The following is a 17,407-nucleotide window of genomic DNA, read 5'->3' on the forward strand; positions in this document are numbered from 1 at the left end:
TAGTCAGGACGTAGCAATAGATCAGAAAACCAGAACGGACAATAGACGGTAAAAAAGGGGCAAACGGTAACGGAGTAACAATAGCCAAGCCAGTAGGTCAGAACCAGAGAAGACAATAGTACTAAAACGTGAGACAGAGAACAGAGTGAGGGGACAGACCAGGTCATACACAGGAATCAAACAAGCAATGCAGTTTACCAGCGCACCAGGGGGGGTCAGACACACAGCCAGAATAACAGTATAGCTGACAGGGAATCCTAGTCTGGAGTGAGTATAAATAGGGAGGCCAGCAAAATTAACCCTGAGAAACCAGGACATTAACCATGTCCTAACCATGACAATTCTGGCTGCGGAATATTACTGAAACTGATTGTGAACTTTATCTGAATCTGCATCAGAAGATTTTGTGGCCCAGAAAGCTGTTTAATCAGGTGACTGGACGTCTGTATAACAAATTCAATTGTTTACCTTTGAAGTATATTCTGGGTATATTCTGTGAAGGCGTATGCTCTGAGCGCTCACTAATAAGACAGTGCACTGTGTATATATTGTGTTAATACTGTGATGGTTTAATGGTTTAAGTAATTTATTGGTTTTATATATATATATATATATATATATATATATATACAGGAAAGATGTATATCTTTGTACTGTGTTAGCCAGTAGATAGAAAAATAAGCTAAAAAACAATGAAATAGAGACATCCTTGTATCAGAAGCCAATCGACCGTCCAACATACCTTAAATGGGACAGTTTCCATCCAAAACACAAGAACTCTATTACCTATAGCCAAGCCATCAGAAACAATCGTATATGTTCCAACCCCTTGGATAGAGACAAACACCTTAGTTGCCTCAAAAATACCTTTTTGAATCAGGGCTACCATCCAAGAACAATTGAAAACCAAATTACAAGAGCCACCAGAATGTCAAGGAATCACCTGCTACATTACAAAGCTAAAGAAGAAAATAACTGGGTGCCTCTAGTAGTCACCTACAACCCAAATCTGGAAGTGCTAAGGGGAGCTGCACGGAAATTACACCCTTTACTACAAAAAGATGCCTGATTACAATCCATTTCTCCAGACCCCCCACTACTGTGCTTTAGGCAGCCCCCAAATCTAAGAAGCATCATTGTCAGAAGCTCCCTGTCCTCTCCTACAGCTGGAGGAACCTTTCCTTGCAACCAGAAAAAATGTAAAACCTGTCCATCTATAATGACCACGGACAAGATAAAAATCCCCAATTCACATCAGAACTACAAGATCCCAGGTACTTTCAGCTGTATTACATCTAATGTAGTGTACTTAATTATTTGTACTAAATGTCCAACTGGGGGTCTGTATGTGGGGGAGACAGGGCAAAAGCTTAGAACAAGGATGAATGCTCATCGTCACACAATAAGAGAAAAAAGAATGGATCTACCTGTAGCAAAACATTTTTGTATGATGAACCATTATGATGACCTTTGACACTCTCATGCTGAAATGAATGTGTCGCGTGGATTTATGTCTTTTTACATCAATTAGGGAATTTGCTCCTAAGACCTTGTGGGGCATCACAACACATTAGGAGACCCCAATCAGAGGACAATAAAACATCCGGATTCCTTATCTATGAACTGGTCCAATATTTATGTTTCTCTCTCTCCCATAATCATAATTCTACTTCACGTCACTTGTCTCATCTATTGCATTTTTTCTGTGCTGTATTGTGCATAACTATGTGACTCTTCAGATTTTGTATTAGTCTATGCCTGATGAAGAGACCTGAGTAGTCTCTAAATCTTGCAATGTGTTACCATCTTTTCAGTTAGCCATTAAAAGGTATCAATCACTGAGGACTCTTAATTCTGAATATATATATATATATATATATATATATATATATATATATAGTATATATATAAGGAAAAAAGCTTGACAAAGACTGGTCACCGCTGAAACATTGCCACCTGAGGATCAGTAAAGTATCCACTGTTTTCACATTTAATTTGAGTGCTGCCTATTTTTTTTCCTTTTGTTAATTTGGCTGTTTGGACACTGCTGAATAGGTTTTGCACCTACTATATTATTTTGGTAGTGCTGCCCTTTTTTCTTGATTTATATATATATACATATTAGCCAAAAACAGGGTACCTGTGCCCTATTGTAATTTAGGCGGGAGGCGGGTGTAAGATTATATTCCTGAGAGGACTACGTGCCATAGGCATGGTAGAACCCCATATAGGCCAGTTACGGTTAAAGGAGGGAGTGGAATAGTCTTGGGGTAGTCTAATTCCTGTCTGTTATGCTGGCACTTGGGATCTCTCAGGCTGCATAGCTTGTTTTGTGTGGGTTGTGGCTGTTGTGGCTCATATTGTGTTGAAAAGGAAAATTCTGTCATTATTTGCAGTTATAAAGAAATGTTGATTTACTTTCATATTGCATTCTGAGTCGTTCGCAGCAGCGCCATATTTCAATCTCGAGCAATGACCGGTGTACCGGCTATTACAACACCACACAGGAGAGCTGATAGATCCTCTACATACCACACCACACAGGAGAGCAGACAGATCCTCTATATACTACGCCACACAGGAGAGCTGATAGCTCCTCTACATACCACACCACACAGGAGAGCAGACAGATCCTCTATATACTACACCACACAGGAGAGCTGATAGCTCCTCTACATACTACACCACACAGGAGAGTTGACAGATCCTCTATATACCACACCACACAGGAGAGCTGACAGACACTCTATATACTACACCACACAGGAGAGCCGACAAATTACTCTATATACTACACCATAAAGGAGAACTGACGGATCCTCTATATACTGTACTACACCACACAAGAGAGCTGACTACATCACACAGGAGAGCAGATAGAGTCTCTATTTACTGAGCCATGCAAAAGAGATGACAGATCCTTTTTATACTACACCACACAGGAGACCTAACTGATTCTTTACATACTGTACCACAAAGGATAGCTGACAGATCCTCTATATACTGCACCACACAGGAGATCTGACTAATCCTCTATATACTACACCACACAGTAGAGCTGAATGATACCATATATATATACTACACCACACAGGAGAGCTGACAGATCATCTATATAGTACATCACACTTGAGAGCTGACAGATCCTCTATATACTACACCATATACACCAGAAAAGAAAAAGGGATATAGATCTCTGGCAAAAATTAAGAAACTAATTTCAAATGTCCAGTTTGTCTGATTTTTCTTTTTAAAAGTATATTTTTGAGTTAAATGTAAATTGTTCTTTTCGTCTATAAACTTCTGACAACATGTCTCCGAATTTCCAGGCAATATATTTTGCATTTTTTTTCTGATAAAGAAAAATTGTCAAATTTAAAAAAACCCAGTGCTTTCAGACCTCAAATAATGCAAAGAAAACAAGTTCATAATCATTTGGAAACAACAATACTAATGTTTTAACTCAGGAAGAGTTCTGAAATCAATAATTTGTGGAATAACCATGGTTTTTAAAAGCACAGCAAAAAAGGCAGAGATGCTTACCTGCCCAGGCCTCCAAACAAATGCACTATCAGGATGCAGTTGACCCATATAGTTAAGATGAAAGCAACACAGGTGTAAGACTACCAATGAGACAACCGCTCATTGTTAAAAATTGGTATCTCCGATTCACTGTATATATAGAGGGCGTAAACCACACACGCTCACATACACTCACACGCGCTCACTCACTATGGATGATACCGTAATACAAAATTTGGAACAAAGGTACTGTATCAGCACATACCAGGTATATCCAGTCTAGGGGTAATTGTAAATTTTCGTCAATACTTCTGGAGTCAGACACAGACACTCACAGGCTCAGTTTGTATTACACCAGAATTTAACAAGTAGAAAAAGGGAAAGGTAGTCGAAGCGTACAACAGTATACAGTGTTGTGGTACTTTTAAATCTTCGTATCTATTTCAATCTCAGTAAGCCAGTCCAGACTCTCCGCTACTGGAAGCTACATGGATACAAGTACAGACAGAATTTCAAGTGTTATCAGAAATTTTGGAATTACTCATCGCGGGAAAACCCCTGTGTAATGGGGTCTACCAAGCTGGGGTACTCTTTCAGTACCACCCCGTGTTTTCGGAGGTCCGCTCTGTGTTGGCTGGAGTCTGAATGAATGACGCTGGCTGGAATCCCTTGTTTACAAGGGCGCATATAAAAGATCACTGCTTCTCCACGTATTTCCAGTCTGACAACACTTTACTCACAGGACACAGAATATATCACACAGATACAAAGGGCAGGCCAATAGAAAAGCGGCAGGCCAGACATACATTACAAAAGCCACAGGTGGCCGGAGCCTGCCGATGTTTACTGTGGAAATTACAAAGGTGGGGGAGGGCGGACAAAAGGGGAATGCTGATGCATTAGGGACATGCATCTCACATAGAACCTATTATCCATACATATAACTGCACAACGTATTCTGGGTGCTAAGTGGTTCTGTAAAACGTAACACCCTGATGAAGGAGTGACCCTCCAAAATGATCGTTGGGGTGGGTTGCTCACTGCTGTAACCTTTGCCTGTCATTTCATTAGGTAATTCTTGCTTTTCTTTGCTACCTTGCTTTCTAGGCGTCACATATCTGTTGAACTATGGTGAATTATCACCTGTTATTTGACAAGGACCTGTGTATTTATTTGTTTATTTGATGGATGGAGCTTGAATAAGATATCTTTTTTGGCGGTGCACTTTATTTGCTATTCATTGCCATGCACTATATGCACTTTGGGATAATTTAATAAATTTATGCATGTATTTTTTTGATATTTTATAGGTTCTGATTGTACAGCAACCCTTTGTTATCCATGCGGTGTGCGGTTTCCGCACGTTATTGTTCACTTCCCCCCACTTGTATCTGGATTTGTCTTAACAATAAAAATTATTGATTTTACTTTGAACTTATAGTCGTTTTATGGAGCTTTGCTCAGTGTGTTCTCTTGGTAGATTGCGATTGTCCTTATTGTCCATTTATTGGTGTCTGCTATTGAACTATTATGCTGATTTCCTAATATTTGAAATGCAGATACATTATTTGTCTAAAGCATTTTTATTCATTTTTTTACTCCCGGTAGATGTTGCAGAGGCGATGCAGACCCTCAATTACTCTGTCTGTAGAGACAGCGAAAATGGTTCTTTGTGAAGAAAGGATTTCTTTATCGCAGTAGCGTGGATCACATCACCGTTACTCGTCTCAATCAAACTGTGATCACAGGGAGAGATGTACACTAGAGATGAGCGACTTTGACTTTTTTCAGGTCGAGTTGGGTTTCATGAAACGCGACTTTCACAAAAGTCGGGTCGAACGAAATCGGCCGATTTTTGTGAAAAGTCGAAGGCCGACTGAAACACGAAACCCAATGCAAGTCAATGGGGAAGCAAAGTCGGCAGGGAGAGGAGGACAGCAAACAAACCTACAGTGCCCTTTTGAATGCCAAAAACATCAATTCTTATTACTGAAGCATTTCCACCTTAATTTACTTCATAATACTAGTTACGCATTGAAAAATGGGGGTTATTTGGCTAATTTTGTTGGGGGGTAGGGCTGACTCCAGGTTTTCATGTGCCCTGGGCCAAAGAGCGCCCCTTTAACACATAGCACAACTCATGATGCTCCGATACGGTAGAGAAATAGCGGTATAGTACAATGAAAAATACTTCACTTTTTACATCTCATGAATGATATCCATTTTAAATTCTCCAATAGCTCCAAAAATGGACAGTATATTACTAGATACAGTATTATGGCCACCGCATAGTGAGTAATGAGGCCCATATATTTCTCCATACAGAATCATTGGTCCCATATAATGTTTGAAACAGTATATGATGAGCTCCACATAATGCTACAGTATATGTTGGTCCCCATGGATGAAGCTGCACTGTCTTATGGGCCCAAATAAAGCTCCATATATAATGGGCCCCATTTCTAATGCTTTAGTGTATATTGGGCCCTGTAAATGCTGCTCCAGTGTCTGATGTCCACCTTTGGAATGCTCCAGTGTATGGTGGGCCCCATATATCATTCTCCAGAGTATAGTGCTCCCCAAAAATTGCTGTCCCAACATTGAAAACAATTAAATAAGACTCCTCAAATAAGTTTCCTCGCTAAGGAATCCCTGTACTAGTCTGGGCGTACAGACATGATGTCATTGCGCTCTCTGATCAAAATATCACTGTCAGGAAACGTGGAAGACGTCATGGTGGTGGAGCAGGGAGAGGTAAGTATTTCAACTTTGCAAGTGCTGTGATCCTGAGCAAGCAGGGGGGACCCACTCATTGGCAACGGCACTGGCACAGGGCCCCTCATAGTAAGGCGGTGTGTCTGACGGCAGGTAGGCCGAACCTGCACTTTCATCTGCACCTTCCTCTTTGTCACCGTGTAAGGTGGTACAGTATATGGGAAGGGTAACCTGAATTTCATCAGGGTCAGATACTGGCTGTGTAGAGTGCGAGGTGAATGTAGTGGTCTGGGTCAATGTACCATCAGAATCATCTAGCAGTGGCTGGGCATCAGTGCACTTGTGGCGCCCCCAGGAGTACGGTCGCCACAGTGGCATTACCTTCCTCCTAGGGAGTGGGATGTCATGCTTGGGAGCAACAAAGGATCTCTCTAACAGTTAAACCATCACATGACACATTTCCCACTCCAGGCCAGCAGGGAGACCTCTGAACCTGACTGCTGAGGAGCTGCTCTCTGTGGTCGGGAGGAGGTAAGTTAGGGCAGTCTGTGAAGGGAAGGGTAAGTGTGTGGACATGAGAAGGGGAGCTGGAGGATGAGCAGAGTTAAGGCTCACTCCTAGCTGGAGCGCATGGTCCGGATTCCGGTCTCCGAGTTTGTAGGGACACTGACGTTCCTGCAGCCGAAACCAGAGGAAGAAGCAGTTGTAAATGCTCTGTACCCAACTAAGGCTCGGAGGCCCCAGCAGCGACGTGTGGGAGCCAGAAGGAGAAGGCTACGGCTGCCTGCCCTACGAGAAAGTTCCAAAAGAGAGTCAACAGAGGGAACTTCATTGAACTCAGCACTGCAAGTACCTCAGATAAGCACTAGAACGGAGGCCACACTACCTATCTGCAGAGAGAGAATTCCAAATTGGCTTCCAGGCTGACCAACTCCTTCTCCATCTGTACTCTGGGTCCTGGACGGCACTTACCAAGTACAGGTAAAGGAACTGCACGACTGTGTCTGTCATCTTTCTCCTGCGCCTGGCACATGGCTCTGCTACATCCTGCACTGCACACCATCTACCAACTCCTTCATCTGCCCTGCGACTACGGCCCTACCTGTACAGGGCTTCTACATCTTAGCTGCACCACAACATCTGTCCCAGAGAAGCCACACTGCAGCGCTGGTCAATCTAATCATAAACCACAGGTGGCATCAGGTATCACTCACCTATAAATGTAATTCATCCCTTTGCATGGACGCCAAGGGCCACGGAACGGGTCACCACCACCATGACACATCCCTGTGAGACATCGGCCCGGTAACGATTAACCCCACTGCCCTGGCTGGCCACCCACACTCCATGTCAGATTCATCTTGGACTGGGGAATTCACGATTTGACTTGATAACCCAGGCATGGTATGATAGAAAGAGCTACATGGACTAATGTGAAGTGTGGCCTGCTGCATCATTTACTTTGGGTGGGGGTGCAGGACACAAGGAAAGGGGTTCTTCCTGACAAGGAGCCAGCACTTGACGACTCAGTGCTTGCATTTTTTAAAACTTCAGAAGAGGAGGGCATATTTGCTGGAGTCTGTTTTGGCAATGTAAGCCAAAACCAGTTCCTCATGCTCCAGCTTTAAAAGCGGTTAACCTACTCCCAGAAAAGGTAGCCTTCCAGGCGTTCCGGAGCCAGACCATGACACAGGCTCAACACCTCCTGCCTTAGCTGCTATTGTGCTTTTGCCACTACCAGCAGATGCACCACCACCATCAGCACCAGCTGGCCCCCCCACGCCCATGTCCGCGGTATCTTCCACCAAACTTCAAAATTTAGCACAAAATAGACACAAAATAACATCAGATATATGGCACTGTATCAGAAGCGTACAGCTCTATTCAATCAAAGGATAATTGTCAATCTCCATATATATTCCATCAGTCACACAGAGACGCTCACAGGCTCAGTATGGATTAGACAAGAATATAAAAAGTAGACAAAGTGTACAGTATCATCAGATAGCAGGTATATATAGCATAGTTTAAACATTAACAATGTACGTCTATATATCAGGAGTAGTGTTGAGCCACCCTGTTAGTGTTTTGGTTCGTCGCACAGGAGGCAAGTTCATTGAATGTTCGTCGAACCACATTGAAAACAATAGCAGGCAAACAAAAACACATACAAACACATAGAAAACAATTACAAAACACCTTAAAAGGTGTCCCTAAGCCAAAAAAATGCTCAGAAGACAAAAATTAACATATGGAAAAGGGCAACTACATTTAGAAAAGAGGTGGAGGAGTAAAAGTAGGAGGTGGAGGAGACACAGATACAGGCTTGTAATGCCCTTATGAAGTCAAGAAAGGCTGGAATAAAAATGTAAAATACAAATAAAAAAAAATAATTCTGAAATCGAACACGATCATATACCGTTGGACTTCCCACCAATAAATTATGCCAACTGGCGATCGGGCGGTGTTATTCCCACGAACCTCCAAACAACGTCCATGAAGGCAAAGTGTTTGCTTTCCGGGGGCAGTATGATTGCAAAGCTGAACCTTAAAGGAATGTCCAAAAGGGCACCACCAGGAGTGGAGCCTGCGGCTTAATTTGACTCCACCCGGGAAACCACAACCATGCCACCTCAAGAAAAGATGCACACATTGAAAGTTTTGTCGATTCTGTGTGTGGTGTGGTATGTCCGTTTGTAGTTGTGCTAGCGATTTGTCAGCTTTATTTCATTAACAAGCGAGACTCCGGCATGCCCTCGCGGTACGCGTTAAGCTTACTAGAGGGATACGCGAGGGTCTGGCACGCGAGATCGAGCAATAACAGGTCTATCATGGCCTTACATGTCCAGGGCTGCATGGGTGCTACACTGAAAGGACCAGCTTTTGTAGCTTACAGGTGCAGATAACCCGCTGAACACCGTTAGCGATGGGGATCTGTGATTCCAATTATTTCCCGCGAGCGATGATTTCCCAGTAAGTGCAGGTCAACTGCAATTCCTGAAAAAATACAAAAAATTACGTGTCCAAACCACAGGTGCTGCAGCTTGCTTAACAGCTTGGCAGCCGTTCTCAGGCCCAGTATGGATTCGACAAGATTCTAGAAAGTTGATAAAGGGTACAGTTTCACTGGATAACACGCATATATGTAGCATAGTTTACACATTAAAACCTATGTCTATATATCAGGAGGCAGGCTCAGACGGTCTCAGGCCCAGTATGGATTAGACGTGATTGGACAATGGTGACAAAGGTTACCGTATCACTGGATAACAGGTATGTATAGCATAGTTTACACATTAAAAATATATGTCTATAGATTAGGAGGCAGACTCAGACGTTCTCAGGTCCAGTATGGATTTGACCAGATTGTACAAAGTTGAGAAAGGGTACATTATCACTGGATAGCAGGTATATATAGCATAGTTTAAACAATTAAAATCTCCGTGTTCTCAGTATAGATTAGAAAGCAATCTAAAAAGTCAAAAAAAGGAAATGTATTTGAAGCGTACACCAGTATACACTTTTGGTGGTATTTTTTAATCTTCATATATATTTCTGTCTCAGTAAGACAGTCCAGACTCTCCGCAATAGGAAATGAGATGCATACAATTACTGACATAAAGCCTAGTGATTGCAGAAACCTAGGAATTACTATTCACGGGAAAAACTTCCGTCACAATTCTCAGAGGCGATGCTGACCCTCAATTAATTAGTGTGTGGAACAAGCAAAAACCTTTCTTTGTGAAGAAAGCGTTGCTGTATCGCAGTACTGTTGATCCCTTTGCCGTTACTCATATCCATCAAATTTTGATCACAGGTAGAGATGTAAACATGGTGCTCACTGCCTAACATGATCTGTCACGTAACTTTTGAGTGCAAAACACAGAAGCCACAGGCCGTAGGCGATTCAATTGGATTGGCATGAGAGGGCACATTTAAAAATGTGCGCTGGAATGTCACACGTCTGAGGGTACGAAAACTGTGAAGGCTGATGAGAAACCACCACTGCATCTCATTGTGAGTTGATGTCCATAAGAAATAGAAGCCATTGATCATCTGAAGCTAGAGCCTGGCCAGCGGGACAGGGCATAGCTACATCTTAACCATCATCTTCTATCAGTTCACCAAATTTGTAGTGGCAGTCCCAGTGAAGAATTTGACAGCCCAGACTGCACAGCGGAGGAGCAGGGAGAGGTAAACATTGCAAATTCTGGGGCCTTGCCCAAACAAGGGGGGCCTGTTATGAATGGGTCACCGAGGAGAAAAAAGCAAAACAAGCTAAGTCACAGAAAACCAGAGAGGTTGGTAACTATGCAGATTGCAGATCCCTGATCCTACCACACAACTAGAAGCAGCCATGGAGCGTACCTACAATGTTCCTAGACGCTTCGTCACAGCCAGAGGACTAAATAAGCCTGAAGCATGAAAAGGGGAAAACTAACTGCCCCAGAGCAGACCCCAAAGGAATAGATAGCCCCCACACAAGTATTGATGGTGAAACAAGATGAAGACACAAACACAGGCAGGAAAATAGGCTGATCAAACGATGGGGCCAAACCTAACTAGAGAGGAAAGGAAAGGAAAGGAAAGACATTGTCTGCAACCTGCAAAAAACCCTACAAAAATAATGTCCAACACTTCTGATAGCAAAATTAACCCTGAAGTCACTAGACTTCTCCCACTATATCAGCACTCTGAAGTATTCTGAGACAGAGCAAAAAGAGACCAAACTAGTAAGGAACAAAAAGCAAATTGGCAAAATATTGATAAATAAGAGTGGAAATTCAGCACAGCCCCCAGCCAGGGCTGGCTGACCACACCAAAAAACTGAATAGACCAACAAAATCAAGTGTGAACATTAGCAGAAAAACTTAGCTTTAGATGACTGGAACAGAGCTGAAATCCAAGAGCTGACAAACCAGAAGGAATCACCAGCACCTGAATAGGGCGTCGGCTGTCTTAAATCCAATCTGAGACTCCTGAGGTCCAATCGTCATCCTCATTCTCAGGTGGCAGATCTCCACCGATCAAATCAGCCTCACTAACTCCTGTTACCACCAGAGTGAGTCTGGAAGGAGAACTCACAACTGGTGAACCATAGAATGAACTCACAACAGTAGCCCCCCGTTGAGGAGGGGTCACCGAACCCTCATCCACGCCACCAGGCCGATCAGGATGGGCCCGGTGAAAAGCACGAACCAATCTATTGTCATGAATATCGGAGGCAGAGACCCAAGAATTATCCTCCTGACCATAACCCTTCCATTTGACCATATACTGGAGTCTCCTTCTAACCAAACGAGAATCCAATATTTTCTCTACCTCATATTCCACATTGCCTTCAACCAACACAGGGTCAGGAGGTGCTGCCTAGGAACCACTGGCTCAACAAACCTCTTCAACAGAGATTTGTGAAATATATTATGGATCTTGAACGTAACTGGAAGAGCCAATAAAAAACATCTCAAATAAGACTCCAAGGTCTGGTTTGTTCTCACATTCTGTAAATTGGTCTGGGGATGAAACGCGGAGGAGAAGGATAACTGAATTCCCAGATTGGAACAAAAGGCTTTCCAGAATCTGGAAACAAACTGGACTCCTCTGTCGGACACAATGTTCTCAGGAATTCCATGTAACCGAACCACCTGTTGTAATAACAAGGGCACCAACTCAGCGGGAGATGGCAACTTTGGGAGTGGTACAAGATGGATCATCTTCGAAAATCTATCACAAATCACCCAGATAACAGTCATTCTCTGAGAGACAGGAAGATCAGAAATAAAATCCATTGAGATATGGGTCCATGGCCTCTTGGGCACCGGCAAGGGCATCAGCAACCCACTAGAACGAGAACAGGGTATAGACCAAGAACAAGTCCCACAGGACTGTACAAAATTCCTGACGTTACGAGATAAGGCAGGCCACCAAAAGGATCGACTCACCAAATCTCTGGTAGCAAAAATACCTGGATGACCTGCCAATGCGGAGCAATGAATTTCAGACATCACTCTCTTTCTCCACTGGTCAGGAACATACAATTTTCCCATAGGGCAAAGCTCAGGTTTATCCTCCTGAAATTCCTCCAGGGCACATCTCAAATTGGGCGAAATGGCAGAAAGAACTACCCCCTCTCCTAGGATGGTAGTAGGCTCAGTCACACTAAGAGAATCGGCAAAGATACTCCTAGAAAGGGTGTCTGCCTTAACATTCTTAGTGCCTGGAAGAAAAGAGACCACAAAATTAAAACGCATGAAAAACAAGGCCCATCTAGCCTGCCTAGGATTCAAGCGTTTGGCCGACTCCAGATAAATCAAATTCTTGTGATTGGTGAGGACCACAACTTGATGTCTAGCTCCCTCCAACCAATGTCTCCACTCCTCAAATGCCCACTTCATGGCCAACAATTCCCGATTCCCCACGTCATAGTTGCATTCAGATGGGGAGAACTTTCGAGAAAAGAAGGCACAGGGATTCTAATTAGAAGTCACAGGGTCTTTTTGGGACAAAAGAGCTCTTTAACCAATCTCAGAAGCATCTACCGCCACCTGAAATGGAAGTGAGACATCAGGTTGCCGTAAAACTGGAGCTGAAGTAAATCTCTGCTTAAGCTCCTGAAATGCTGAGATAGCCTCAGGATACCAATTCAGCACATCAGCGCCCTTCTTGGTCAGATCAGTCAGTGGTTTGACAATACCAGAAAAATTACCTATAAATTTACGATAGAAATTAGCAAAACCCAAAATTTTCTGGAGGGCCTTCAAAGAGGTAGGCTGAACCCAATCATAAATGGCCTGTACCTTGGCCGGGTCCATTTCAATAGTCGATGGAGATAAGATAAATCCCAAAAATGAAATCCTCTGTACACCAAAGAGGCATTTCGATCCCTTAACAAACAGGGAATTCTCCCTCAAAATCCGGAACACAGTCCGGACGTGTTCCACATGAGAATCCCAATCACTAGAAAAGATCAAAATATCATCCAGAGAGATGATCAAAAACTTATCCACAAAGTCACAGAAAATATCATTCATAAAGGACTGGAAGACAGAAGGGGCATTAGTGAGCCCAAAAGGCATCACCAGGTACTCAAAATGTCCCTCCGGAGTATTAAACGCCGTCTTCCATTCATCCCCGTGCTTGATGCAAATAAGATTATACGCCCCCCTGAGGTCAAGCTTAGTAAACCATTAGGCACTCTTAACTCTGGAGAATAAATCAGACATGAGAGGTAACGGGTACTGATAGTTAACCGTCATCTTGTTAAGGGAACGATAATCAATACACGGTCTTAATGAACCATCTTTCTTGGCCACAAAAAAACCCCCAGCACCTAAAGGTGTTGAGGATGGTCTAATATGACCCTTCTCCAATGACTCCTTAATATAGGATCGCATAGCATCATGTTCGGGGTCCTGAAAGGTTGAAAAGCCGACCCTTGGGAAATTTACACCCAGGCATCAACTCAATTGCACTGTCATAACTCCTATGAGGAGGCAAAGACGCAGACTTGCTCTCACTATATACATCAGAAAAATTGGCTAGATAATCAGGAATATCATGAGACTGAGGAGAGGTGGAGAAAACAGGACCGTCCCAAAGAACACACTGACAACCCCAACTCACCACAGACCCAGATTTCCAATCCAAAACTGGATTATGAGTTTGCAACCAAGGAAAACCCATAACAATAGTATCATGCAAATTATGCAGCACCAAAAATTTACAATTTTCTTGGTGGTCTGGGGCAAATCGCATTGTCACCTGGGTCCAAAACTGTGGTTTATTCTCCGCCAAAGGAGTAGCATTAATACCCCTCAAAGGAATAGGCGTCCGCAGAGGCGTCATGGAAATACCACAACGTTTAGCAAAGTCCAAATCCATCAGATTCAACGCTGCTCCTGAATCCACAAAAGCCTTCGTGGAAAACGTGGATAAGGAGCAGATCAGAGTAATTGCCAAAAGAAAGTTAGGTTGTATACTGCCCACAGCAAATGTGTTTACAAAATGTTTCTCTCGATTTGGGCAGACAGAAATAATATGAGAGGCGTCTCTGTTATGAATGAGTCACCGTAGGAGGCAAAAACAGAAATACTAGCTAAGTCCAGAAAACCAGAGAAGTTGGAAGCTATTGGACTACAGACCCCTGAACCTATCAACAACAACTAGCGGTAGCCGTGGGGGGTTCCTACGGTGCCCTAGACCCCTCGATCACAGCCAGAGAACTAAATAGCCTAAAGACAGAAAGGGAAATCTAAACTGCCCCAGAGCAGTTGCCAAAACAATAGGCAGCCCCCAACATATAATGACGGTGAAGCAAGATGAAAAAACACTCACACAGATAGAAAGATAGGCTGAGCAAATGATGGGGCCCAAGCTAACTAAATAGAACAGGATAGAAAAGCTGCTGTCTGCAATCCGCCAAAACCCTATCAAAACAAGAGCCAACAGACTGATAGGGAAAAAAGCCCTGAAGACGCTAGGCTTCAAAAAGACTATATCAGCACTCAGGTATTTTCTGAAGACAGAGCAAAAAGGAATTCAGCTCACCCCAGCAGGGAATGGCAGAAATCCAGAAAAACAAGGCAAAACAAAACCAAAACACAAAAGCAAAAAGCAGAACAGAAAACTTAGCATTTGAGGAGCAGGAATCAGACTGGTCTCCTAGAATCCCTCTGAGAAATCACCAGCAAGGCAGAAGGGGGTCGGCTGCCTTATATCCAGTCAGCAATTCCAGTCACCCAGTCATCATCATCCTGCTCAGGTGCTTGGTAATCAGCCTCACTACCTTCCTTCACCAGAAGAGGGAGTTCATCAGACATCAATGGTGAAGGGGAAAATGAACTCACAACAGTACCTCCCCCTTGAGGAGGGGTCACCGAACCATCATCCACGCCACCAGGGTGATCAGGGTGAGCCCGATGAAAGGCACGCACCAATCTTTTGGCATGAATATCAGAGGCAGAGACCCAGGAATTATCCTCCTGACCATAACCCTTCCACTTAACCAAATACTGAAGTCTACGTCTAGCCAGACGGGAATCCAGTATCTTCTCTACCTCATATTCCATGTTACCTTCAACCAATACAGGGTCCGGAGGTGCCACCCCAGGAACAACTGGTTCAACAAACCTCTTCAACAAGGACTTATGGAACACATTATGGATTTTAAATGTGACAGGAAGAGCCAAACGAAAAGAGACCGGATTAATAATCTCCAAAATCTTGTAAGGTCCAATAAATCTAGGCTTAAACTTAGGAGAAGCCACCTTCATAGCGATATTTTTTGATGATAACCAAACCATATCACCAACCTTAAACTGGGGACCAATGGTGTTATGTCGGTTGGAAAACCGCTGGGCCTTTTCCTGGGAGAGAGATAACTTATCCACCACTTGGTCCCAGATCTGGTGCATTCTCTCCACCACAGTGTCAACACCTGGGCAGGCAGAAGGCTCCACCTGCCCTGAAGAAAATCGAGGATGAAACCCAAAATTACCAAAAAAAGCTGACATCAAAGTGGCAGAACTAGCTCTATTATTTAAAGCAAATTCGGCCAAGGGCAAAAATGAAACCCAATCATCCTGATCAGCGGAAACAAAACATCTCAAATACGACTCCAAGGTCTGGTTTGTTCTCCCCGTCTGCCCATTGGTCTGAGGGTGAAAAGCAGAGGAGAAGGACAACTGAATTCCCAGCATGGAACAGAAAGTCTTCCAAAATCTAGACACAAACTGAACTCCTCTGTCAGATACAATGTTCCCTGGAATCCCGTGCAAGCGAACCACCTGTTGCAAAAACAAGGGCACCAACTCAGAGGAAGATGGCAACTTAGGGAGTGGTACAAGATGAACCATCTTAGAGAACCTATCACAAATCACCCAAATAACAGTCATTCTCTGAGAGACAGGCATATCAGAGATGAAATCCATTGAAATATGGGTCCATGGCCTCCTGGGGACCGGCAAACGCATCAACAACCCACTAGAGCGAGAACAAGGTTTAGACCGGGAGCAAGTCCCACAGGACTGCACAAAATTCCTGACATCACGAGACAAGGCGGGCCACCAAAAAGACCGACTCACCTGATCTCTAGTACCAAAAATACCTGGATGACCAGCCAATGCAGAGCAATGAACTTCAGACATCACTCTCTTCTTCCACTGGTCAGGAACATACAACTTTCCACTGGGACAACGCTCAGGTTTGTCCTCCTGGAACTCTTGCAGAGCAAGTCTCAAATCGGGCGAGATGGCAGAAAGAACTACTCCTTCGCCTAAGATGGTAGCAGGCTTGGTCACCACAGGAGAATCAGCAAAGAAGCTCCTAGAGAGAGCGTCAGCCTTGACATTCTTAGTGCCAGGAAGAAAAGAGACCACAAAATCAAAAAGTGTAAAAAAAAGGCCCACCTAGCCTGTCTAGGGTTCAAGCGTTTAGCCGACTCTAGGTAAATCAAATTCTTGTGGTCAGTGAGGACCACGACTTGATGTTTAGCTCCCTCCAACCAATGTCTCCACTCCTCAAATACCCATTTCATGGCTAACAGTTCCCGATTCCCCACATCATAGTTATGTTCAGATGGAGAGAACTTTCGGGAAAAGAAAGCACAGGGATTCATTTTAGATGTTACAGGATCCTTTTGGGACAAAACAGCTCCTGCACCAATCTCAGAAGCGTCCACCTCTACCTGGAACGGGAGTGAGGCCTCAGGTTGCCGCAAAACCGGGGCAGAAGTGAATCTTCGCTTCAGCTCCTGAAAGGAAGAAACAGCCTCTGGAGACCAATTCAACACATCAGCACCCTTCTTAGTCAGATCAGTCAATGGCTTGGCAATACTAGAAAATTTTGCTATAAATTTCCGATAAAAATTAGCAAAACCCAAAAACTTCTGGAGGGCCTTCAAAGAAGTGGGCTGAACCCAATCATAAATGGCCTGTACCTTGGCCGGGTCCATTTCAATAGCTGACGGAGACAAAATTAATCCCAAAAATGAAATCCTCTGTACCCCAAAAAGGCATTTCGATCTTTTGACATACAGGGAATTCTTCCTCAAGATCCGGAACACAGTCCGAACATGTTCCACGTGAGAATCCCAATCCTTGGAGAAGATCAAAATATCATCCAGATAGATAATCAAGCATTTATCCACAAAGTCCCGGAAAATGTCGTTCAT

This window comes from Dendrobates tinctorius, unplaced genomic scaffold (genome assembly GCF_039654945.1).
Source record: "Dendrobates tinctorius isolate UK_male_01 unplaced genomic scaffold, ASM3965494v1 ptg000094l, whole genome shotgun sequence".
NCBI lineage: Eukaryota > Metazoa > Chordata > Amphibia > Anura > Dendrobatidae > Dendrobates > Dendrobates tinctorius.